Raw genomic sequence first — 26706 nt, 5'->3', positions numbered from 1 at the left:
CTTCCCCAACTATAGTAAATGTCTGTTTTTTTATTTTTTCATTATAAAACTCTTTTACTCACTACGTAAGAGAAAATATATATATATGCCTCAGATATCACATTTATATTATATTCTATGTACCTATATAAGCAATTTCTATATAATATTCTTACTCTTCAGCATAGTTGCCGACTTCTGGGCTGTTCTCTCCGGGAGAGAGGAGCCGGTCGTCTCAGCAGGGGGGGCGGGCAGTGAGGTGACGTGACAGGGGGGCGGGCCAGAGGCGGAACGGGGGCGGACCAGAGGTGAAACAGGGGCGTGGCTTCTGGATCGCGTCATTTAAGCCACCCTCCCCCCGCACTGTGTAATGCCGCTATTACCGGCATTATACAGCAGGTGGCGTGGTTAAGATGATGTGATTCAACAAGAATTGCGTGATCGCCTGCCCGGACCGCCCACTTTACTCGCTAAGTGGGCGGCGGGCAGGGGGTGACCCCCGGAAATCGGGAGACTTGCCTGCTCTTCCGGGGGGCCGGGAGGGTCACCCGTTTTTCGGGAGCCTCCCGGCCATTCCGGGAGGGTAGGCAAGTATGCTCTTCAGGTTATTGTTTCCATACATAAATTTACATATGCTCCAGACATCTTTATTACACAGAATCAACCACTCCATTTGTCTGGGCTATTCACCACTGGGAACTGTGCGGCTTCCTTATTGCATGCGTTCCACCAAGGATCAGGTGGAACGCATACACTTTGATGCTGGTATAGCGGGAATGACTTTTCTTTATTAAAAGGAACACCCGCCCACATTCCCTGTTACTTCCGCCAGCCGGATGTCATGCGGTCCACAGATGCTAGGTGGAACGCATGACTGGATCAGACCAACACGTCACCGCCCCATCTCCGCCGGACGTCGCGGCCCTCTCCGGAAGTCGTGCGTTCCAAAGATCGAAGGTGGAACGCACGACTCCGTTCTTATCATTCACCCTCAATTTTCCACCAGCGTGCATTCCACCTATTCACAGGGTGGACACACGCCTGGACGCCCGTCCCACTTCCGCCGGAAGTCGTGCGTTCCACGGACCCGGTGGAATGCATGGCAGCGATTTATACAGTTATATATATTTATAAACATCATAACACATCACCTGTTTGTTACATATAGAACGTTGAGTTGTCACCATATGTATTTTAATAACCAGTTGCATTTTAAAATGATTTTTATGTACTACCAATGAAAAATTGTCCCACCCGCTACTAAGGAACTTCCTGTATTAGGGTATTAGGTCCCTCCACACACACCTTGAAAAAGATTGAGGTCGAAACGTGTTGGTGAGGGACTGGAGGACATTGTGACGGACCGACTGACTACTGCTACACTGACCTATTAGTGAGAGACCCGGGTTTATTTCTCCCATACGGTTGATGTTGTGAACATCTTGGCATCTAGTCTAGAGGTCGTTCCTGTTTTGTTTATTGTTTATTCTTTCCACGTTGTTTGTGAAATAAATGTGAGACTGTTTTTTATGGAAACGGATTTCGGATTTTATCCTTGACGCATATACCATCAAAGTGTTCTGAACAAATAGTGAAGATAAAGATACCTTGACACGAGTAGCACCATTCGGCTGATGTAAGCATACAAGTGAGCCTTCATTTTGTCGTTTGACTTTGGCATTGTACGATTTTGAATTGATAAAAGATACCTTTTATGTGCAGTTCATTTTTTTTGCTTATGTAAGCCTACTTGTGAGTGTCATTAGCTTGGAATTCACGTTTGGGGTGACCCTGTAATAATAGAAAAATCTCCACGGACCCCATATATTTATAGGGGATCACCCAGGAACCATGATTTTACTAAAGGTACAGAATTAACACATCCCTTTTGTATTCTGTATTTTCATTTCAACAATTCGGAGGGAAGTTTGAATCACCACTAAGGAACAGACCAGAAAAGATACCGCTACGTGTTTAGAGATTACCATTTTCAAGTAAGCGCACGTGAGCATCCATGTATCTTTTTCGGGTGGTAGAACAAGACGATTACCCCAGTCACACAAATATAAAGAAACCTTTATGCGTTTTATATCCACGTATTCCATGTAAGAAAAGTGTTAGCACACACTTTACATCCTACACGGTGGTGAACCCATATAATCACTCATTGAACAATTACCCCCCATAGGGGAAAAGGAATGGAATTTCGGCAGTAATACTCCCATTGTTCAATAATTTGAGCATAGGACGAGATGATCTAATACACAGAATTAACACACTCTTTCATTCTGTATTTCAATTCTAACAATTCGGAGGGAAGTTTGAGTCACCATTAAGGAACAGACCGGAAAAGATACTGCTCTATGTTTAGAGATTACTATTTTCAAGTAAGCACACATATGAGCATCCAATGTACCTTTTTCTGGTGGTGGAACAAGACGAAACCCTAGTTACACAAACATAAAGAAACCTTTACGAGCTTTATATCCACGCATTTCATGTAAGAAAAGTGTAAGCATAAACTTTATACCCTACACGGTGGTGAACCCATAGGAGTACCCATTGAACAACCACCCCCCATAGGGGAAAATAAATATAATTTCTGCAGTGATATTCCCATTGTTCAATAATCTGAGCAAGAGGAACTGAACTCCTTTTTCTTTGTGGTTTCCTTTTCATATTCTCGATGAAACATATGGAGATCTAAAGAATATCACCAGGAGCCAACATAAAAAAAACCTTTTTACGGACTGAGTGGAGATCCGGCTGGGTATTAACAACCCCTCTTTACCTAAAAACATTATTTGTGGTTACATATAACATCTACATTGTATTTCTGTCACTGTTTAGCAGTGCGCAATTGAGGTAACGCTCATCTTTGTTTGGTTGTCTATAGGTTGAATGTCGTCCCACACCCAACCAGTGGTCCCGTGACCGCCGAGTGCATATAGAGGATGTCCCGTCCTCCTCCCCGTCTTCCTCAACTATAGTCAATGTCTGATTTGCGAAATGAATACATACGTGTGTCTAGGTCACCGATAATTGTTTGAAATATTTTTCTTCTGTTAATAATTTATGGCAGTTATTGTTTACTGCCAAAGGGTGGACTGTCGAAGTAAAAAATATTACATACAGAAAACATACAAACTCCACACGGATGAGTCGCTGTGCGTGCTAATACACGCAGCGTGCACAGCGATATATGGTAGCATACGCATTCACACAGACAAGCCACAAAGATATATTCAACACATATTTCATACCACACATAAATTAAACATGTCAAGCACCAGACATTATAATGTATTAAATTATATAATAGAGTATAACATCATGTATAGGTATTAATGGAATGGAACAAGATAAACATGTCATGCTTGGTGTCAAAATAATCAGAGGAATGGGTGTGTTGGTTTGATACCTGTGGTTAGATTGTAGCACATTGCAATGAGTAGTTATGATTAAATGTATGAAAGCTAAAGTCACTCTTATTAGAACAAAGAATTTCCTGGAAGACCGCATGTGTGCAGAAAAGAACCAGTGGCTAACCTCTGTAATTACACCATCAAATTGGACGTTGCTTGCATATGAACTGACCAATAACACATCATGAATGAGAAAGTTCTCTCCCCTGGACCAATAATAGAAGACTCAGTCCCAGACCTGTACTCCCCCAATATACACAGTGTATAGCTGATTGCAGACACACAAGAAGTTCTGTTTGCTGGTTGCTGTTCGAGTTGCTGTTTTTTGCTGAGAGATAGAGATGGAGTGTTTTGTGCATTGAGGTAAATGGTAATTGTATGCTGGTTGTAACTGTAATGGATTATTTTGTAACTATCTGCTTCTTGTGTAATTGTAACATTATAACTGAATGATATATACTGTACATGTGATATATTGTATATACATATCCTTTTAATATCAAATATATACATCACTGAGTGTTGGAACTCAGACAATGTGTGCAAGTGCTTGTTTTCTCTTAAAGGATTTAGTGTTTTCGATGTACAGCGCGTTTTTATCGTATATGGTAATAAGATGCGCCTTGCATCCACGGCATATATTAACGCTGGCATTATAAATATTTATTAGAAATTAATCTGAACTTCTCAGTGTTTAGAAACCTGCTGCTCCTAGCTTTTACACATGAATCGTTACTCCAATTAATATCAGGATAATTGAAATCCCTTATCACTAAGATGTCCCCCATTCCCGCAACTTTTTCAGTTTGCTGCAAGAGTTGTTCCTCCTCATGTATGCTTATATCTAGTTGTTTGTAGCACATGCCAATGACTAGTTTTTTTGCTTCAATGCCCCCCTCCTTGTGATCTCAACCCATAGTGATTCAATGTTTTCTCCAGTCCCCTCGTAAATAACATCTATTACATAGAGACATACCCCTCCTCCCCTTTTGGTATCCCTATCCCTCCTGAAAAGTGAATTTCACTCCAAATTAGCAACCCAGTCGTGGGAGTTGTCCCACCATGTTTCCGTAATACCTATAATATCATATTGATTTTTTGATACAAGCCATTCTAATTCCTCCATTTTACCTGATAGACTTCTTGCATTTGCAAGCATACATTTTAGCTTACTATTTCCCTTGCCTGTTCGATTTAATGGTATCTTATTATTTACAAGTGCCTTTCTAGAATTACTCATACCGACTGTTATTCTCCTCCCACCCTTAGCACCCCCATCATACGTAATACAGCCTTTTTTTACTACTATCCCTATTTGAACTATTAGGTTTTTCTAAACCCCCCCGATGTAGGTATTTTTCCGTATGTTATAGGCATCATTTTCTATATATCGTACTGTTGAACCATAACCGTCGTATGGTACTAATTTGAGAAAACCAATGACAGTAATTTCTGTGTCAATACCCCTGCAATTACCCTTGCTGGCTGATCTTTCGCTCCCCCCTTCACCATCCCCATTTTGTTCCCTCCCCCCCATCCCTACTGTTCTCACTGTTTGACCCATAGCTTCTACCTAAACCCTCCCCCCAGGCACCTAGTTTAAAAGCTCCTCCAACCTTCTAACCATCCTGTTCCCCAGCACCGCAGCCCCCTCCTCATTCAGGTGCAATCCATTGTCGCAAAAAAGATGGTGCCTGACTGAGAAGTCCACCCAGTATTCCAAGAACACAAACCCCTCCTTCCTACACCAGTCTCTAAACCACACATTTACCTCCCTAATCTCCCTATGTCTCCCTGGGCTAGTGCGTGGCACTGGTAATATTACAGAGAATATTACCCTAGATGTCCTTTCCTTAAGTTTCTTGCCTAACTCCCTATAGTCTTTCTTAAGGACATCACACCCACCACTAACTTTGTTGTTGGTGCCAACATGCATCAAGACCGCCGGGTCTTTACCAGCCCCTCCCAAAAATGTGTCTTTCCGGTCCGCGATGTGCCACACCCGAGCACCCAGGAGACAACAGACCGTACGGTGATCCTGGTCCCAGTAGCAGATTTCCCTGTCTATCTTCCTGATAATAGAATCCCCTACCACCACAATCTGACTAGGAACCTCACTATCTTTTTTTCCCATCTGTACCGGAGGGAGTGCTCCTCGGGTTGCTAGAGAGAACATCTCCTCCGGCTCCGTCATTTCCTCACTGCCATCCTCAGAATCTTCATCCAGTTGGGCAAATTTGTTGGGGTTTGGCAGATCGGCGATGTCCTGTCTCCCCCTCCCCCTCTTCTTCCTTCTAACCGTGGCCCAGCTGTCTACCTGGTCATCCTCGTCTACCAGTGTTCCCCACTGCAACTCCTCCACTGTTCTATCTAAACTTTACTCGAGATTGTGAATACTCCTCAGTTGCGTAACGGTCCGCTCTAGATCAGTTACCTGGGCTTCCAGGGCAGCCATTCTCTCACATCTCGCACAGATGTACCAACACTCGGACTGTTGTTCCAGCTGCGCATACATCATGCACGACATGCACTGAGTGAGATTCCCAATCTTGGCCACCCCCATTTTTGATAAGTGCTAGCTCCCTGTTACCCTCAGAAAAACAAAAAATACAATAATGGACAAAGGGAGAACAACTGATTATACAATAAGGTAGGGAAAGCTAATACTCTTTCACTCCCTGGACCCTATACAATAGTAACTGTAATAAACAATACAGTACAATACAGCCTAGCTGTGAAGAAAGACAATGATCATGACAGTACAATTACAGAACAGTAATTGGTAATTCAAATTAAGGACAAGGGAAGAGAAAAAAGAAGAAAAACACTTATGTACTATACAATATACAGCACTTCAAAAACAGTAACAGTAATATAATAAATTAAGTAATATGATACTTATCTGTGCAGGCCCTCTCATGCGGCACCCCTGTACCTCCTCACTTCTCCAGCTGTCCTGCAGTACCTGCTCAAGCTTTCCTGCAGCTGCTCAGTCTCCAGCTTTCAGCACCTCTATGAGAGTTTGATTCTCCATTTGGGGATTTTTGCTTGACTTTCTTCTAAACATCAACGTACCAGTGGTGCAAGTAGAAAAAATTTCCTAGTGGTACTGTGTGTGCATGCCGAAGGTGCGCGCAACAAAAAATGGGTGTTGTCACATGCCACACGAGGTGTGGCCAATGAAAATGGGGGTGTGATACACATATGGGGGGCCAGATACACATATGACCCCAACAGTGCCAGATACACATATGCCCCACAGTGCTATATACACCCTCACCGTGCCAGAAACACATATGACCCCACAGTGCCAGATATGCTCCTACAGTTCCAGATATGCCTCCACAGTGCCAGATATGCCCCCACAATGCCATACACAAATATCCCCCACAGTGCCAGGTACAAATATCCCCCACAGTGCCAGATACACATATGCCCCCACAGTGCAAGATATGCTCCCACAGTGCCAGATACACATATGCTCCCACAGTGCCAGATATGCCCCCACAGTGCCAGATACACATATGCCCCCACAGCGCTAGATACGCCCCCACAAAGCCAGATACACATATGCCCCAGCTGTGCCAGATACGCCCCCACCTTGCCAGATACACATGCCCCCAGCAGTGCCAGATATGCTACTACAGTTCCAGATATGCCCCCACAGTGCCAGATGCAAATATGCCCCACAGTGCCAGATACACATATGCCCCTCAGTGCCAGATACACAAATGCCCCACAGTGCCATTTACACATATGCCCCCCCACAGTACGATACACAAATGTCCCACAGTACCAGATACACAAATGCCACAGTGTATATCCCACCCCCCTCTCTCTCCCCGCTGCTCAATGCTGCTGCTGCTGTTACTGCTGCTTTGTGAGGGGAGAAGAGGAGAGTGCAGCACTGTCTCTCAGTGCTCAGTCTGACTACGGTCTCCGGTGGCGGTGTGTATCTTCTCAACTGAGGCACTGGTTCGTTAGCCAATAAGAGCTTGTGGACCGGCAGCCATGGCTCCTGATTGACTCAGAATCAGATCCTATGAGGAGGAATCCCACCCCCTCAACAGACCCCACCCCCACAACAGACCCTGCCCTCATTAGGGCTGCTTCCATAAATTTCCCAGGCTGGTTTTCCATCCCAATCCGCCCCTACACATGTTCCAACTTTTATAACATGACTGGTATTGGCCAATGTAAGCAGTCCTCTCCTTAGAGCTAATGTTTACATCATGTGACGGAGACCAAATTTGTATGCTACTTATAAGGTTTTTAAGGATTATTCTGGTTATTTATGTCTTATATTTGAATATGTGATTATTTACCCATTATCTAGTTTTTGTTTTGAATTATTCAGATGTGATTATTAGGCTATGGTACACAGCCCCCCCCAGTCTTTTTAATTACCTTTATGATATTTAACTTTGTAGGTAGTCAACAAATATTCATTAGCCTGTGAAGAAGCTGTGGGACTTACCGTAGAGAATCGCGTCTGGCACTGATATTATCCAGGACTGTCTTATTTGGACCTTATGTATTTCCTTCTAATGTTAATGTCCTTATCCATCCAAAGGCCAGCTTTCATTACAGAAACCTTGTTGAGCCAGCCAGAGGATCCCCAGGGCATCTCACGTAGGCTTCCCTAGGTTCTGGTCATTCCATTCCCATTTATCTGCTGGGTATTAGACTGTACCGTAACATACATATACATATGCATATTTTTACTCGCTCATTTTTATGTGCACCTTTGGAATTCATTGTTCCTTAATTCATTGTTCCTTAACAGACAAAGAAATGAGAGGGCTTGCAGGTTTACAATCTGTATATCACGTTATGCAACAGGTCCACTTGAGACTGAATATTTATGCAGTCCTTGATTAGTCCCAGAATATTTAGATTATCAACTGTATTATTTCCTTTATTATTATGTAATAAATATTGTCCTAGTAATCTATCTGCGTATTTTTATTATTCTATACACTCATTATCAGCGCTGAACCCCTTTGTATACTTGTTAACAAATTTGTATTCATTTGACTGTGTACTTGTTTTGCCTACAGAGTCACCACTGGCTGGTTCGATAACTGGCTGGTTCGAGAAAGCGACTAGGGACGTTGAAAGGACATTTGCAGAAATATAGACTATTTACTGGACAACTTAATTTATTATTATTTTTAAATAAACAGCTGATTAAAGGAGAGGTAAGATAGCATGTTGCATTGTCCTCTACAGCATAACACTTCTTAGTTATTATGGTTGTTTAGTTCCACTTAAAGAATAAAAATATGCATTTCTAAAGAGCAACACATGAGGGCAATCTTGCATAGGGATTAAGTGACAAAATGGTCATACTGCACAAATGGAATCAACGTTTTCTCAGAACAAGAGTGGTATTTTGTTCATGAAATTCTCTTTTTAAAATTGTTACTGTCGTTCTTGAGAAGTGGAAGCAATTTGGAAATGATTAACAGAAAATGATTCACCTCTGCAGTTGGCTCAGGTTTGTGCAAAAACTGTGAAGAAGGTAATTTACTAACCTCAAAATATTGGTGCAAATCCACACTTTTTTTTGTGTGCAATTGGCTCTGATTTCCTGCTACATACTAACCAGGCCTAGGGGCCTTGGGGGGGTCATTCCGAGTTGATCGCTCACTAGCAGTTTTTAGTAGCCATGCAAAACTGCAAACGCTATGCCGCCGCCCTCTGGGAGTGTATATTAGCTTAGCAGAAGTGCGAACGGTTCTTTCGCAGAGCGGCTACAAATTAATTTTGTGCAGTTTAAGAGTAGCTCAAAACCTACTCAGCGCTTGCGATCACTTCAGACCATTGAATTCCGGATTTGACGTCACAAGTACGCCCTGTGTTCGCCCAGCCATGCCTGCGTTTTTCCAGCCACGCCTGGGTTTTTCAGAACACTCCCTAAAAACGGTCAGTTGCCACCCTGAAACGCCCACTTCATGTCAATCAGTCTGCGGCAGCCAGTGCGAATGAAATGCATCGCTAGACCCTGTGTAAAATACATCGGTCGTTGTACTCAAGAACTGCTGTTTTTCAGCCTGATCGCTGCGCTGCGAACAAATGCAGCTAGCAATCAACTCGGAATGACCCCCTTATTCCGTAGCAGATGCTACTGAGATGCAGTTGCTTTCTCCTCTTTTTAGGCCCAGTACGCATGCACAGGGCCTGCACTGTGCATGCGCTGTGCAGCAGATGCAATCACATCTCCGTAATGCGAATGCCAGAGCCATTCGCGGGTTGGTCATGGGTATCAAACGTGGCATTGTGAGGACGGGGTGGCGAAAACATGGCGTGGTGCATCTGCCTTTGCAGCTAGGCTGTGCAGACAGGGTGCTACCCTTGTTTTGCGGGGTCATCAATGTGATCACAGTTGAATTGATCTCAAGCAACTCCTAATTTAGCAAAACTGCAACTGATGCTGAATAGGATCCTAAATCTGAACTATGCAGCTGCTCCCTTTAAATGACTGTATCTCCCTCGACCTTTTGTGTTGCTGGTTTACAGGTGTGCAATGCACAGTATATTGTGGAAACAGTAAAAAAAATGTCAGTCTTATCTTTTTCTTCTTTAATACTTCTCCAATTCTGCCTAATTAATATCTTAAATTAATTATAAGGTTAAAGGTGCATACACACAGTGCTATGTAACCTTACAATTTTGACTACATAGTCAAAATCTTCAGGAAAGTTAATGCAAACTGCACCGTGTGTACACAGCTTGCGATTTCGATGCGCGCTCCTGTGGGGTCGGTATTGCAAAAAAAATAGACTGTACAGGCAAGTCAATCTTGACTATGGGGGTCAATCCGACCCGTTCGCACGCAGCGGTTTATCGCTGCGGTGCGAACGGGTACGGAATGCGCATGCGCGGCGGCCGCAGTGCGTGTGCACGACGTTGCCCAGCGACAGGGGTTGCCGGGTTACGCCGCGTCTACCGAAGGAAGCGGTCGCAGAGCCGACCGCAAAGAAGACTGACAGGAAGAAGGCGTTCCAGGGCGGATCCGGACCGTTGGCTGCCATTTTTGGGGAGTGGTAAGGAAAACACAGACGTGTCTGGAAGAACGGAGGTCGGATGTCTGACGTCAGAGGCGGCTTCAGCATCGCAGGGATCATCAAACAGGGTAAGTAGGTATACGGCTGGTCAACTTCTGCTTGAAATTTTTTTAGCTTAGCAGGGCTGCACAAGCGATCGCAGCCCTGCTAAGCTAAAATACACTCCCCCATAGGCGTGGACTAGTTGTTCGCAGCAGCAGCAAAAAGTTGCTGGCTGCGATCAACTCGGAATGACCACCTATATATTGTGTTCAATCTAGTACATAGTATAGTCAAAATTGGCACTTAGTCAAAATCTCAAGTAAAGATAGTCAGTATCAGTGGTTCATGGCTCTGGGGAGTTCAGGAGAAATCACAAACTCAAAATTCGAAATATCTCACTGTGTGTATGCACCTTAATGGTGTGTACACATGGTGAGATATTTTCTTACGATTTTGACTATATAGTCAAAATCGTAAGAAAAGTTAGTGCAGATCGCAAGGTGAAAGTCACCTTGCGATCCCGATGCGATGCCGATGCGCGGTCCCGAGCGGTCAGCATTGCAAGCCTAGATAGACTGTGCGGGCAAGTCAATTTTGACTATCTCATAGAAAAGATAGTCAAAATTGACACTTAGCCAAAATCACACATAGTCAGTATTGCAAGCACAGTGTGCTTGCGATGCCGACCTACCCCCTGTCGCATAGTGAGAATCGGGGTTAGCCCAAATCTCACCGTGTGTATGCACCTTAAGGTGGATATCAGAATTGTCTTCATTTTTTGCCACATTTGTTTGTTTGTATTTTTGACTGATAATTTTTCTAGAACTGCTTTTTCCTGTATACTGTCACAATCTTGACTAAAATCATATCATTTGATGACTTACCTCTGCCATTTGTTCTTTATTCTGTGTGTTTTCTGCTGGCTGGGATAAACAGCTCATCAGTACCATGAGTTTCCTGAGTGATGAGTTCTCTATCTGGAAAGTGAGACTTGGTAAAGAGTTGCACTTGCGTTGATTAACCTTCTGTGTGAATGCTGTATTCAGCAAGTCTCTTCATGCTGTCTTATGCTTCCGTGCCAGCATGCACAAGTCCAGTGGTTAACAGATACAACTCCTTGTGCTCTCAGGCATACGGCCATTACTGTCTATCTCTGCAAACTACACCACGCCGGAGTTCCCTCCAAAACCAACTATGGATGTCACCATGACAGTTCCTGGTCAGCTGACCTTCCTGGGTCCAATCCGGAATCACTTCCTCATCATGTGAATCCCTCATCCAGTCAGCAGTGAGCAAGGAGTATAAGTTCCAAGTTCCAAGTCCCAGCACTGGCAAGCCGTGAGTGCTATGTTGTCTCTCAGAACCTAGTTCAGACCTGATCGTAGAAGCAAATTTATTAGCAGTTGGGCAAAACCATGTGCACTGAAGGGGTGGGGGGTGGGGGGTCAGATATAACATGTGCAGAGAGATTAGATTTGGGTGGGGTGTGTTCAAACCAAAATATAAATTGCAGTGTAAAAATAAAGCAGTCAGTATTTACTCTGCACAGAAATAAAATTACCCACCCAAATCTAACTATCTCTGCACGTTATATCTGCCACACCTGCAGTGCACATGGGCCCTTATTCCGAGTTGTTCGCTCGCTAGCTGCTTTTAGCAGCTTTGCACACGCTAAGCCGCCGCCTACTGGGAGTGAATCTTAGCTTTGCAGAATTGCGAACGAAAGATTCGCAAAATTTCTGAGTAGCTCGAGACTTACTCTGCCACTGCGATCAGTTCAGTCAGTTTCGTTCCTGGTTTGACGTCACAAACACACCCAGCGTTCGCCCAGACACTCCCCTGTTTCTCCAGCCACTCCCGCGTTTTCCCCAGAAACGGTAGCGTTTTTTCGCACACACCCATAAAACGGCCAGTTTCCTCCCAGAAACACCCACTTCCTGTCAATCACACTCCGATCACCAGAACGAAGAAAGTTCTTCGTTAAGCCGTGAGTAAAATACCAAACTTTTTTGCAAATTTACTTGGCGCAGACGCACTGCGAACATTGCGCATGCGCAGTTTGCGACAAATCGCTCCGTTGCGAGAAAAAAACTAACGAGCGAACAACTCGGAATGAGGACCATGGTTTTACCCAACTGCTAACAAATTTGCTGGTACGATCAGGTCTGAATTACCCTCTCAGTCTGTAGTAAGCTCCTGCATCTTCAGCTGTATTAGACAGCGTGCTATTACCATCACAGCACCACCTGTCTCTCTGGCTGATATTAAAGGGCCATACAAATATTTCCATCACAGCGTGTCCAAGTGCACTGGTTTTCCATCCCAGTGCACTAAAAGACTGTTCTGCATTCCATCGCGGCATCTATGTCTTGCTGGTTCCGTCCAGCATTCTGAACACCTACCTTGCTGGTTCCGTCCAGCATTCTCAACTCCTACCTTGCTGATTCTGCCCAACATCCAGAAAACCTGCATTGCTTACTCCACTCAGCATTCACAGCAAACCTGCTCTGCTGGTTCCGTCCAGCACTTCAGAAAACCTGCATTGCTGTCTTCATCCAGCATTCTACAAACCTGCCTTGCGGGTTCGGTCCAACATTCTGAACTCCTGCTGTGCTGGTTCCATCCAGCATTCTACAAACCTGCCTTGCTGGTTCTGTCCAGCATTCTGAACTCCTGCCTTATCGGAAAGCCAATCCCGACATATGGAAAACCTGCCTTGTCGGAAAGCCAATCCCAACATCTGGAAAACCTGCCTTGTCGGAAAGCCAATCCCGACATCTGGAAAACCTGCTGTGCTGGTACTGTCCAACCTTCTGCAAATCTACTTTGCTGGTTCCATCCAGCATCTGGAAAACCTGCTGTGCTGGTTCCACCCAGCCTTCTGCAAATCTACTCCGCTGGTTCCGTCCAGCATCTGGAAAACCTGCTGTGCTTGTTCTACCCAGCCTTTTGCAAACCTGATTGCTGGTTGTTCACTCCCAACCTTCCTCCTGCTAGTCTTCATAGAATTTCCGTTCTCAGTGACCATCCAGCTACCTATTGCACTGGTGATTCACGCCACCATTGTTTCAGTACCCAAATAGCTGGTCACTTCCTCTCCTACGTTTCTCAGCCAACTGCCACGTCTGCATGAGGAGATCGTATCTTAAGCCTGCGCAATACTGTCCACAACTCTCAAGTCCAGACCCAGAGACCAGACCTAGACCGGATTCACAAATAACCACAGCCGTGACATATACACTACATTTAGAAGGTTCTAAACCTATCCCACTAAAAGCATAAGGATTCTTTTGCAGAAATAAAAATGCTCTGCAACCCTCCTTCACATATATTTTCTCTTACGTCCTAGAGGATGCTGGGGACTCCGTAAGGACCATGGGGTATAGACGGGCTCCGCAGGAGACATGGGCACTCTAAAGACTTTAGATGGGTGTACACTGGCTCCTCCCTCTATGCCCCTCCTCCAGACCTCAGTTAGATCCTGTACCCAGAGGAGACTGGATGCCTTGCAGGGGAGCTCTACTGAGTTTCTCTGAAAAATACTTTTTGTTAGGTTTTTTATTTTCAGGGAGCACTGCTGGCAACAGGCTCCCTGCATCGTGGGACTGAGGGGAGAGAAGCAGACCTACTTAAATTATAGGCTCCGCTTCTTAGGCTACTGGACACCATTAGCTCCAGAGGGTCGGAACGCAGGTCTCACCCTCGCCGTTCGTCCCGGATCCGCGCCGCCGTCCTCCTCACAGAGCCGGAAGATAGAAGCCGGGTGAGTATGAGAAGAAAGAAGACTTCAAAGGCGGCAGAAGACTTCAGATCTTCAATGAGGTACCGCGTAGAGGTAACGCTGCGCGCCATTGCTCCCACATTACACACACATTAGCGGCACTGTATGGGTGCAGGGCGCAGGGGGGGCGCCCTGGGCAGCAATTACGAAACCTCTAGGGACACTGGCATAGATATATACTGCGGAGGCAGTATATTACAAAAAAAACCCACCAGTATAAAGATTTGAGCGGGACCGAAGCCCGCCGTTGAGGGGGCGGAGCTTGATTCCTCAGCACTAAGCAGCGCCATTTTCTCCATAGCACGCTGCAGAGAAGCTGGCTCCCCGGAGTCTCCCCTGCTAAACACATGTACAGAGGGCAAAAAAGAGGGGGGGGGGGCACATTTATTTGGCGCAGTGAGTATATTTATATGAAAACGCTGTACTGACTGGGATTTTATTCCAGTGTCCGGTGGCGCTGGGTGTGTGCTGGCATACTCTCTCTCTGTCTCTCCAAAGGGCCTTATTGGGGGACTGTCTCCATATATATATATATATATATATATATATATATATCTATCCCTGAGTGTGTGGGGGTGTCGGTACGTGTGTGTCGGCATGTCTGAAGCGGAAGGCTCATCTAAGGAGGAGGTGGAGCAGATGATTGTGGTGTCTCCGTCGGCGACGCCGACACCTGATTGGTTGGATATGTGGAATGTTGTAAATGCAAATGTGTCTTTATTACATAAGAGAATGGACAAAGCAGAGTCCAGGGAAAAAATAGGGAGTCAATCCATGGCTTTGGCTGTATCACAGGGCCCTTGAGGGTCTCATAAACGTTCCCTGTCCCAAGTAGCAGATACTGATACCGACACGGATTCTGACTCCAGTGTCGACTACGATGATGCGAGATTACACCCAAGGGTGGCCAAAAGTATTCATTATATGATTATTGCAATAAAAGATGTTTTGCATATCACAGATGACCCCTCTGTCCCTGACACGAGGGTATGCATGTTTAAGGAAAAGAAACCTGAGGTAACCTTTCCCCCATCTCATGAGCTGAACGCGTTATTTGAAAAAGCTTGGGAAACTCCAGACAAGAAACTGCAGATTCCCAAGAGAATTCTTATGGCGTATCCTTTCCCTGCACAGGACAGGTTACGGTGGGAATCTTCGCCCTGGGTGGACAAGGCTTTGACACGCTTGTCCAAAAAGGTGGCGCTGCCGTCTCCAGACACGGCAGCCCTCAAGGATCCTGCTGATCGCAGGCAGGAAACTACCTTAAAATCAATTTATGCACATACGGGTGCCTTGCTCAGACCGGCAATAGCGTCGGCTTGGGTATGTAGCGCAGTAGCAGCATGGGCAGATAACTTGTCATCTGACATTGATACCCTAGATAGGGATAGCATTTTATTGACCTTGGGTCACATTAAAGACGCAGCCTTATATATGAGAGACGCTGCTAGAGACGTTGGGCTGTTAGGTTCAAGAGCCAACGCCATGGCAATTTCTGCTAGGCGAGCCCTGTGGACCCGCCAATGGACGGGTGATGCCAACTCAAAGAGACATATGGAAGTTTTGCCTTACAAGGGAGAGGTTTTATTTGGGGAGGGTCTCGCGGACCTGGTTTCCACAGCTACCGCGGGTAAATCTACTTTTTTGCCTTATGTTCCCCCACAGCAAAAGAAAACACCGCAATATCAGATGCAGTCCTTTCGGTCACATAAGTCCAGAAGAGGTTGGGGCTCTTCCTTCCTCGCCAGAGGTAAAGGTAGAGGGAAAAGAATGCCGGCTACGGCTAGTTCCCAGGAGCAGAAGTCCTCCCCGGCTTCTACTAAATCCACCGCATGACGCTGGGGCTCCACTGAGGGAGTCCGCGCCGGTGGGGGCACGTCTTCGACTCTTCAGCCAGGTCTGGGTTCAGTCATACGTAGATCCTTGGGCAATGGAAATTGTATCCCAAGGCTACAAACTGGAATTCGAAGAGGTGCCTCCTCGCCGATTTTTCAAATCGGCTTTACCAGCTTCTCCCCCAGAGAGGGAAATAGTTTTAGCTGCAATTCAAAAATTGTGTCAACAGCAAGTGATTATCAAGGTTCCCATAGTCCAACAGGGGAAGGGGTACTATTCAACCCTGTTTGTGGTCCCGAAACCGGATGGCTCGGTCAGACCCATTCTGAATCTAAAATCCCTAAACCTGTACTTAAAAAAGTTCAAATTCAAGATGGAATCGCTCCGGGCAGTTATCTCCAGCCTGGAAGGGGGGGATTTTATGGTGTCAATAGACATAAAGGATGCATACCTTCATGTCCCCATATATCCCCCTCATCAGGCGTACCTGAGATTCGCTGTACATGACTGTCATTTCCAGTTTCAGACGTTGCCGTTTGAGCTTTCCACGGCCCCGAGGATTTTCACCGAGGTAATGGCGGAAATAATGGTGCTCCTGCACAGGTAGGGAGTCACAATTATCCCGTACTTGGACGATCTCCTGATAAAAGCGAGATCGAGAGATCAATTGCTGAAAAGCATGTCGCTCTCCCTGAGAGTGCTGCAGCAGCATGGCTGGATTCTAAATCTACCAAAGTCACAGTTGGTTCCGACGACTCGGCTATCTTTCTTAGGCATGATTCTGGACACGGAACAATGCACTCGAGTACTCGGAAAAATGGTGGCAACCTACGAGGTCATCCCCTTCGGCAGGTTCCTTACGAGGACGTTTCAGTGGGACCTTCTGGACAAGTGGTCGGGTTCCCATTTACAAATACATCGGAAAATAAGCCTGTCCCCCAGGGCCAGGGTGTCTCTCCTGTGGTGGCTGCAGAGTGCTCACCTTCTCGAGGGTCGCAGGTTCGGCATTCAAGACTGGGCTCTGGTGACCACGGATGCGAGCCTCCGAGGATGGGGGGCAGTCACACAAGGAAGAAATTTTCAGGGACTATGGTCAAGCCAGGAGGCTTGTCTACACATCAACGTGCTGGAATTAAGGACCATATACAACGACCTACGACAAGAGGAGAATCTTCTTCGCAACCTACCGGTTCAGATTCAATCAGACAACGTCACAGCCGTGGCTCATGTAAACCGCCAAGGCGGGACAAGGAGCAGAGTAGCAATGGCGGAAGCCACCAGGATTCTTCGCTGGGCAGAAAATCATGTAAGCGCTCTGTCAGCAGTCTTCATTCCGGGAGTGGACAACTGGGAAGCAGACTTCCTCAGCAGGCACAATCTCCATCCAGGAGAGTGGGGACTTCATCAAGAAGTTTTTGCAGAGATAACAAGTCATTGGGGACTTCCTCAAATAGACATGATGGCGTCACGCCTCAACAAAATGCTTCGGAGGTATTGTGCCAGGTCAAGGGGCCCTCAGGCAATAGCGGTGGACGCCCTGGTGACACCATGGGTGTTTCAGTCAGTCTATGTGTTCCCTCCTATTCCGCTCATCTCAAAAATATTGAGAATCATCAGACGAAAAGAGTGCAGACAATACTCATTGTTCCAGATTGGCCTCGAAGGGCCTGGTATTCAGATCTTCAGGAAATGCTCACAGAAGATCCGTGGCCTCTTCCTCTCAGGGAAGACCTGTTGCAGCAGGGGCCCTGCGTGTTCCAAGACTTATCGCGGTTACGTTTAACGGCATGGCGGTTGAACACCAAATCCTAGCTGGGAAAGGTATTCCGGAGGAAGTCATCCCTACTCTGATAAAGGCTAGGAAGGAGGTGACGGCGAAACATTATCACCGTATCTGGAGGAAGTATGTATTTTGGTATGAAGCCAAGAATGCTCCTACGGAAGATTTCCATCTGTGCCGTTTTCTCCACTTTCTACAGACAGGAGTGGATATGGGCCTAAAGTTAGGCTCTATTAAGGTACAGATTTCGGCCCTATCAATCTTCTTTCAGAAGGAATTGGCTTCTCTCCCAGAAGTCCAGACTTTTGTAAAGGGAGTGCTGCATATCCAGCCTCCTTTTGTGCACCCAGTGGCACCATGGGACCTTAACATGGTGTTACAGTTCCTAAAATCTCACTGGTTTGAACCTCTTCAAACAGTTGAGTTAAAATTTCTCACTTGGAAAGTGGTCATGTTGTTGGCCTTGGCATCTGCGAGGCGGGTGTCCGAATTGGCGGCTTTGTCTTACAAAAGCCCCTATCTGATTTTCCATGTGCATAGAGCAGAGTTGAGGACTCGTCCTCAATTTCTGCCTAAGGTGGTTTCATCGTTTCATATGAACCAACCTATTGTGGTGCCTGTGGTTACGGGGGACTTGGAGGATTCCAAGTCTCCTGATGTAGTCAGGGCCTTAAAAGTTTATGTAGCCAGGACGGCTCGGGTTAGGAAAACAGAGGCACTGTTTGTCCTGTATGCAGCCAACAAGGTTGGCGCCCCTGCTTCTAAGCATACTATTGCCCGCTGGATCTGTAACACGATTCAGCAGGCTCATTCTACGGCTGGATTGCCAGTACCAAATTCGGTAAAGGCCCATTCCACTAGGAAGGTGGGCTCTTCTTGGGCGGCTGCCCGAGGGGTCTCGGCATTACAACTTTGCCGAGCAGCTACTTGGTCGGGTTCAAACACTTTTGCTAAATTCTACAAGTTTGATACCTTGGCTGAGGAGGACCTCCTGTTTGCTCAATCGGTGCTGCAGAGTCATCTGCACTCTCCCGCCCGGTCTGGAGCTTTGGTATAATCCCCATGGTCCTTACGGAGTCCCCAGCATCCTCTAGGACGTTAGAGAAAATAAGATTTTAAACCTACCGGTAAATCTTTTTCTCCTAGTCCGTAGAGGATGCTGGGCGCCCGTCCCAGTGCGGACTAAATTCTGCAAGACTTGTATATAGTTATTGCTTACATAAGGGTTATGTTACAGTTTTGATCAGTCTCTGACTGATGCTGTTTTGTTTCATACTGTTGACTGGTTCGTATGTTCCAAGTTGTACGGTGTGGATGGTGTAGGCTGGTATGTATCTTGCCCTTAGATTACAAAAATCCTTTCCTCGTACTGTCCGTCTCCTCTGGGTACAGTTCTCTAACTGAGGTCTGGAGGAGGGGCATAGAGGGAAGAGCCAGTGCACACCCATCTAAAGTTTTTAGAATGCCCATGTCTCCTGCGGAGCCCGTCTATACCCCATGGTCCTTACAGAGTTCCCAGCATCCTCTACGGACTAGGAGAAAAAGATTAACCGGTAGGTTTAAAATCTTATTTTTACACTTTCAGAAACTCATTTTAAATAGCTATGCTCTACAACATAAAACTTTTTTTTGCATCAAGGTGCATAACTACTACTTCTTTGTACTCAGCAACAGGGGTGGATTGGTAACTTAATGAGTTCTTAGAAAAAAATACTGTATATAAGTTGCCTCAAGTAGGAGACAAAAAAGAAGGTGGGTTTAGCAATGTTATTCTAGTAACACTTATACAAAGCAGATACCATCCTAGCTGCCACTATACAATACACTGAGCATTCTATTAACACCTCTACAAAGCAGTGTGGCCTAGTGACTGCCATACAATGCAGAGAGTATTCTAGTGACTGCCATAGTATACAGAGAGGAGTCTAGTGCCTGCATGCAATACATATAGCATTCTAGTAATAGCTATACAACGCACTCAGTGCATATTAATGACGTGTGTGGATCATTAGATCGACAGTGTCTAGGTCGACAATGTTTAGGTCAACCACTATAGGTCGACAGTCACTAGGTCGACAGGGTTGGAAGGTTACTAACCATGGGAGAGAAAGAAAGCTCTTGTGTGGGCGCACTCTTATGTATAGAAGAAAATTTCTTCAAAAATGTATTAAGGAAATATTTTTAAAACATCAGTTTAATATTCAAAATTAAAAACGTTACCCAAATGTGATCCAAAATGTGAATAAAGAGGAAAAAATGTTAAAATGTTCTGGTCTTTTTTTACACAAAAAGGAGATTAGAAAGGTTGTAGACACTTGATTGTCTAACACCCGTTTCTCCTGACCAGTACAAAAATTCTGTATTGATGGGACCAAGGAAGGATCAAAAAGTGTGTAGTAGTGTATCTTCAGAGAACCACTTAGGTTGGATCCATGTTATACACTTTGGTGGTCACCAGATACCGGTACTTCGAATATGCACATATTTGTTATATATACATAAAAATTAGTTTGACAAGGCTTGACGCTGAATTGACAGAACAAAGGAAAGAAAGAAGATATTAGTGGTGATACTGCTTTTGGTGTTCACCTTTTAAATAAAGGGAGTAGTGCCTGCTCTACAACATCGGGTATTCCCAGGAAGTCTCCTCTCCAGGTACTGACCCAGCCCAACGCTGTTTGGCTTCCAAGATCGGACGAGATCGGGCATTAGCAGCGTGGTATGATAGTAGAGGAACTATATACCAATGAGAGTGCACCTATATAGGAGCAGTAGAAGATGTAGTTTTAAAAGTAAGATAGAGTGTAATATGTGGATCTGCTTTCCCCGTAGGCAAGGTGCAATGCCCACCACAAATGTGGCGTCGTGCCCCCTGAATCGTGGATGAGAGTCCACGGAAAGATAGTAAGTCAGAAAAGAAGGGGTGTACCCCTTATTACGCTCTATCTTACTTTTAAAACTACATCTTCTACTGCTCCTATATAGGTGCACTCTCATTGGTATATAGTTCCTCTACTATCATACCACGCTGCTTATGCCCGATCTCGTCCGATCTTGAAAGCCAAACAGCATTGGGCTGGGTCAGTACCTGGAGAGGAGACTTCCTGGGAATACCCGGTGTTGTAGAGCAGGCACTACTCCCTTTATTTAAAAGGTGAACACCAACAGCAGTATCACCACTAATCTCTTCTTTCTTTCCTTTGTTCTGTCAATTCAGCGTCAAGCCTTGTCAAACTAATTTTTATGTATATATAACAAATACGTGCATATTCGAAGTATCTGGTGACCACCAAAGTGTATAACATGGATCCAACCTAAGTGGTTCTCTGAAGATACACTACTACACACTTTTTGATCCTTCCTTGGTCCCATCAATACAGAATTTCTGTACTGGTCAGGAGAAACGGGTGTTAGACAATCAAGTGTCTACAACCTTTCTAATCACCTATTTGTGTAAAGAAAGACCAGAACATTTTAACATTTTTTCCTCTTTATTCACACTTTGGATCACATTTGGGTAACGTTTTTAATTTTGAATATTAAACTGATGTTTTAAAAATATTTCCTTAATACATTTTTGAAGAAATTTTCTTCTATACATAAGAGTGCGCCCACACAAGAGCTTTCTTTCTCTCCCATGGTTAGTACTTGTACTCTCTAGCTCTGGGCGCACCACCAACTAGGACTACAATTGAAAGATATAAATTTTCTTTCCACAAATTTCAATCGTCCATATTTGGTTTTCTAGACATAAATCTCAATCCAATTCGAACCAGTGCCCGGTCATCCTTTGTCCTTTCACAGGGTTGGAAGGTTGACAGGGTTTCTAGGTCGACATGTGCTAGGTCGACAAGTCAAAAGGTCGACATGAGGTTTTTTTGGGGGGTTTGTGTCATTTTCTTTGTAGAGTGACCGGGAACCCCAATTAGTGCTCTGCTACTGCTTCGCTTGGCACAGATTACCGTTCCAATCGTAGTCCACATGGATCGTTAAGTATGAAAAAGTTCAAAAAAAGGAAAAAAAATTGAAAAAGTCATGTCGACCTTTTGACCTGTCGACCTAGCACATGTCGACCTAGAAACCCTGTCGACCTTCCAACCCTGTCGACCTAGACAGTGTCGACCTAGACAGATCTTCAGACCGGATCCCATGAATGACTGCCATACAATACAGATAGTAACCTAGTGACTGCCATACAATACAGACAGCATTCTAGTGACTGTCATACAATACAAAGAGCATTGTAGTAACTACCATTCGATACAAAAAACATTTAGTGACAGCCATACAATATAAAAAACATTTTGTGACAGCCATACAATAATGCAGAACCCTCCTCATGTTAGACATTGAGCTCCCCAACACTCTCCTTATACTCTTCAGGTAGGTTTTGCCTTGTAAATTATTGCTTCTTTAAAATATGAGCAGACTTGCAGAAAGTTCTGCACCTCCGGCAACTCGGAGGCTATTACATTTAGCACTAGGTCACCTCAGTGCTAAGAAAATGTAATGCCTTTAGGCACTAATCCTGCATTGTCGAAAGCAGTTTAATTTTTTATAAGTGTTAAGTTGCTAAATGAATGCTCTCCTGAGCATATTTTTGCAGAAACAATAATAGGGGTCATTTCCGACCCGTTTGCACGCAGCGGTTCTTCGCTGCGGTGCGAACGGGTCGGAAATGCGCATGCACATCGTTGTCGCCGGGCAACGATGCCGCCAGCGACATATGTGATCGCAGCGGCGATCGCAAGAAGATGGACAGACGGGAGGCATTCTGGGGCGGATACTCACTGTTTCCAGCTGTTTTCGGGGAGTTGTAAGAAAAACGCAGGCGTGTCCAGGCGAATGGAAGGCGGATGTCTGACGTCAAAGCCAGGACCTGAATCGCTGGAGCCGTCATACAGGGTAAATAGGTCTAGGGCTAGTCTTGTTTTGTGTGAAACTTTTTTAGCGTAGCAGGGCTGCACAAGCGTTCGCAGCCCTGCTGTGCTAAAATACACTCCCTCATAGGCAGTCATTCCGAGTTGTTCGCTCGCTGCTCTTTTTAGCAGAATTACTAATAGGCTAAAATCTGGCAGTTCTGCGCATGCGTATGCACAGCAGGGCGCACACGCTAAGCAATTTTACACAAAACTGTTATTTTACTCACGGGCGAACAAAGCTTTTCAGTCGCTCTGTTGATCGAAGAATGATTGACAGGAAGTGGGTGTTTCTGGGTGGTAACTGAGCGATTTCCAGGAGTGTGCTAAAAAACGCAGGCATGCCAGCAGAAAACGCAGGAGTGGCTGGAGAAACGGGGGAATGGCTGGCCGGATGCTGGGCGTGTTTGTGACGTCAAACCAGGAACTAAACGGACTGAGGTGATCGCAATCTAGGAGTAGGTCTGGAGCTACTCAGAAACTGCAGGGAATTACTTAATAGCAGAATTGCTAATCTTTTGTTAGCAATTCTGCTATGCTAAGATACACTCCCAGAGGGCGGCTTTATGTTTGCATTTCTGCTAAAAGTAGCTAGCGAGCGAACAACTCGGAATGACCACCATAGGCGGAGATTAGTTGATCGCACTAGCAGCAAAAAGTTGCTTGGTGCGATCAACTCAGAATGAGGGCCAATGCCCTTTTGGTTTGGACTGAGAAGGATTGTAGTAGTGTAAAGAATTGCTATATTTGTCAGACTCACATTTAATTTGACAGGTTCCTGATCCGTGTTTTAGTCAATATTATCAACTGTTGCAGAGTTGATTGGAACCCACTTTTCAGGATCTATCTGTTGCTTGGCACTCACTCAGTCTAGCTACAGCATGGCTTTAATATTCATTACTTTTTCTCGTTGAATGTCCACTATTTTCTGTAAATTGCCAACTTTCAATTTCACTGCCTTCAAAAGGAATTTTTCTTCTCCCTTCTGATCAACAGATTTTGAAAAGGCTGACTCTGTTCCTTTCTGATTACGCATTTGTTTCTGTTGAATATATGCTGTGACTACTTTCAGGTTCTTTGTGTTCACATTCTTTATCAACAAATTTTGAAATATTTGACACTGTAAGCTTCAGATTATTATGTTGTTCAGTTATGTTATTTCTGTTGAATGCCTGATAGGCAGCTGAACTGCTAGTAGAGGAATTTGGTTTAAATAAATAATTTAACTCAGGTATCTTTGCCAAGACTGCATTGGTACTTTGGGGGTCATTCCGAGTTGATCGCTAGCTAGCTGCTTTTAGCAGCAGTGCAAATGCTAGGCCGCCGACCTCTGGGAGTGTATCTTATCTTAGCAGAAGTGCGACCGAAAGGTTCGCAGCATTGCTACAAAAAAAGATTGTGCAGTTTCAGAGTAGCTGCAGACCTACTCCTACCTTGCGATCACTTCAGACTGTTTTGTTCCTGTTTTGACGTCACAAACACGCCCTGAGTTCGGCCAGCCACTCCCCCGTTACCCCAGCCACTCCTGCGTTTTTAACTGGCATACCGGCGTTTTTACACACACTCCCCGAAAACGGTCAGTTACTGCCCAGAAACACCCACTTCCTGTCAATCACACAACGATCAGCAGTGCGACTGAAAAGCGTCGCTAGACCTTGTGTGAAACTGCATCGGCTTTTGTGAAAGTACGACGCGCGTGCATACTGCGCACCATATGCATGCGCAGAAATGCAGATTTTTAGCCTGATCGCTGCGCTGCAAACAACGGCAGCTAACGATCAACTCGGAATGACCCCCTTAATTTCTTCTCTTGCACTTTTGAGCTCCTGATACTAGTTAATGAATTTCAATCCAAACTTGAATGTAGGGTACCAATCCTCTACTGTATAAAACAGAAAGAAATATGCCCGCACTCAGGTTTAATCATATTATACATAGTACTAGCTGCGTGGCAGTATTAATGCCATATATGTATGCAAATCAGAAAGACATTTGCAATAAAACAGAGGGGATTTGGCCATATTTTGATCAAAACATTTAAGTTCATTGCTTAAATGTTTTGATCAAAATATGACCAAATTCCCTCTCTTTTATTTGCTACACAGTTTTGCAGTATATTATTGTTAGTGCCGATAACAAATGTCTTTCTCTACTGTATAAGAGGGGCCACTGTGACGGCCCAAACGAGTTGGAGGACCCAGCACCTACAAACCACAATTAACTCTTCTCTAGACGTGCACCTACCTACCATCAAACCTGCCTTAGTTCCATCTAACCTTACAACTGTACCTCACTGGAAGAATGGCACGGTGGCAGGTTCTGTGAGTGACCACTGGGTGCGAGCTGTAAAATCCGGCACTTCACTCGTCGTTGTAGCAGTTACACTCAGCCAAGGCCGCATGGATCTGCTTACCCCCTTAGCCCATGTGCGAGCCGGCTCCCGTTGTCATCCGGGTTGTTACTGTACCCAGCTGAGTCCCAGTGAGCCTGCTGGTTTTATCCTATGAGATGCCTGACCAATCATGGCCGAGGAACATCCACAGTGCACCCATGCTGGGTTAATTCATGGCAGGACTGCTGAGATCTCCCAGAGTGATCAAACACCAACATCAACACCCACTGTTTCCCAACACCAGGTGAATGACGGAGGTGGGGAGCCTAAACCATGTGCATAGCTGTACCTCCATGGCAGCCCCCTCACTGCTGACAATTTACCTACTTTCACATCCACATCGCAAGAGCAGGATTTCATTTTTTAGGTTCCTACAGTTTAGGAGGGGAGATCTACTTTTCTCATGCCGCTATAGAGCTGGGAGCAGCGGGAGCTGGATCTTACCGTTTTTTTCTGTCGTGGGTCAGTGTTTGTTTTTTCCTGTGTGTTTTTTTTCTCTTGTGCATTGTTAATTTTATCTGCGCGTGCATCTGAGTTGCATCGCACATGCGTACCTATGGTGTTCGTACAGAGTTGCAGTAGATTCAGATGCACGCACTAAGCAGTGAATTAGAAATGTGCTGGGTGTTCCTAGGCTGTTACAAGGCGTTGCATATATAGACATTGAATTGCTTACATTGGAGGCCATACTCAGACGATGATCTGCATCTAACATAAGGCTGGTGAAGGTTTCAATGGTGCGACCGATGCACAAAGTATGATTGTAGCATCTGCAGGCACTAAAAGTGGGCATCTCAGTCATTGCATATTTAGATACACCCAGTGCCGTTTCTAGCGGCGGGCGAGCCGTGCAACCACACGTTGCGCCCGCCGCGGCACTTTGCGTGTCCTTATCTCCCCCCTCCTCCCTCTTTCCGAGCACTCCTGCTCGGGGGGTGGAGTTTCGTGGAATGACGCGTTTGCGTCGTGAGCAGGAGTACTCAAGAGGGAGGAGGAGCAGACAAGCCTGGAGGAGGAGGTGGCCGGTGCGAGGGAGGTGAGCCGGCCCGACCCGAAGAGCGGGAAGATCGTCTATGTAAGTAGTCTCTCTCTCTCTCCCTTCTTTCCTCCCCCACTTGACACCTGCCTGCCGCACTGTTTAAAATGGGGACACCTGCCTGCCGCACTGTTTAAAATGGGGACACCTGCCTGCCGTACTGTGTAAAATGGGGACACCTACCTGCCGCACTCTGTAAAATGGGGACACCTGCCTGCCACGCTGTTTAAAATGGGGACACCTGCCTGCGTACTGTGTAACATGGGGACACCTGCCTGCCGCACTGTGTAAAATGGGGACACTTGCCTGCCGCACTGTGTAAAATGGGGACACCTGCCTGCCGTGCTGTGTAAAATGGAGACACCTGCCTGCCGTGCTGTGTAAAATGGGGACACCTGCCTGCCACGCTGTTTAAAATGGGGACACCTGCCTGCGTACTGTGTAAAATGGGGACACCTGCCTGCCGCACTGTGTAAAATGGGGACACCTGCCTGCCGTGCTGTGTA

General features: G+C 45.5%; 2 pseudogenes; one reads left to right on the top strand and one right to left on the bottom strand.

The window, feature by feature from the left end:
- Positions 1 to 20467: 20467 nt before the first annotated feature.
- On the bottom strand, positions 20468 to 20586 carry LOC134981639 (5S ribosomal RNA; annotated as a pseudogene).
- Positions 20587 to 20863: 277 nt separating this feature from the next.
- LOC134981679 (5S ribosomal RNA) lies at positions 20864 to 20982 on the top strand (annotated as a pseudogene).
- The last annotated feature ends 5724 nt before the right edge of the window (positions 20983 to 26706 follow it).

Source organism: Pseudophryne corroboree, chromosome 12 (assembly GCF_028390025.1).
Source record: "Pseudophryne corroboree isolate aPseCor3 chromosome 12, aPseCor3.hap2, whole genome shotgun sequence".
Lineage (NCBI taxonomy): Eukaryota > Metazoa > Chordata > Amphibia > Anura > Myobatrachidae > Pseudophryne > Pseudophryne corroboree.
The sequence above is the reverse complement of the archived record's forward strand: the minus strand, read 5'-3'. Positions and strand labels throughout refer to the sequence as shown.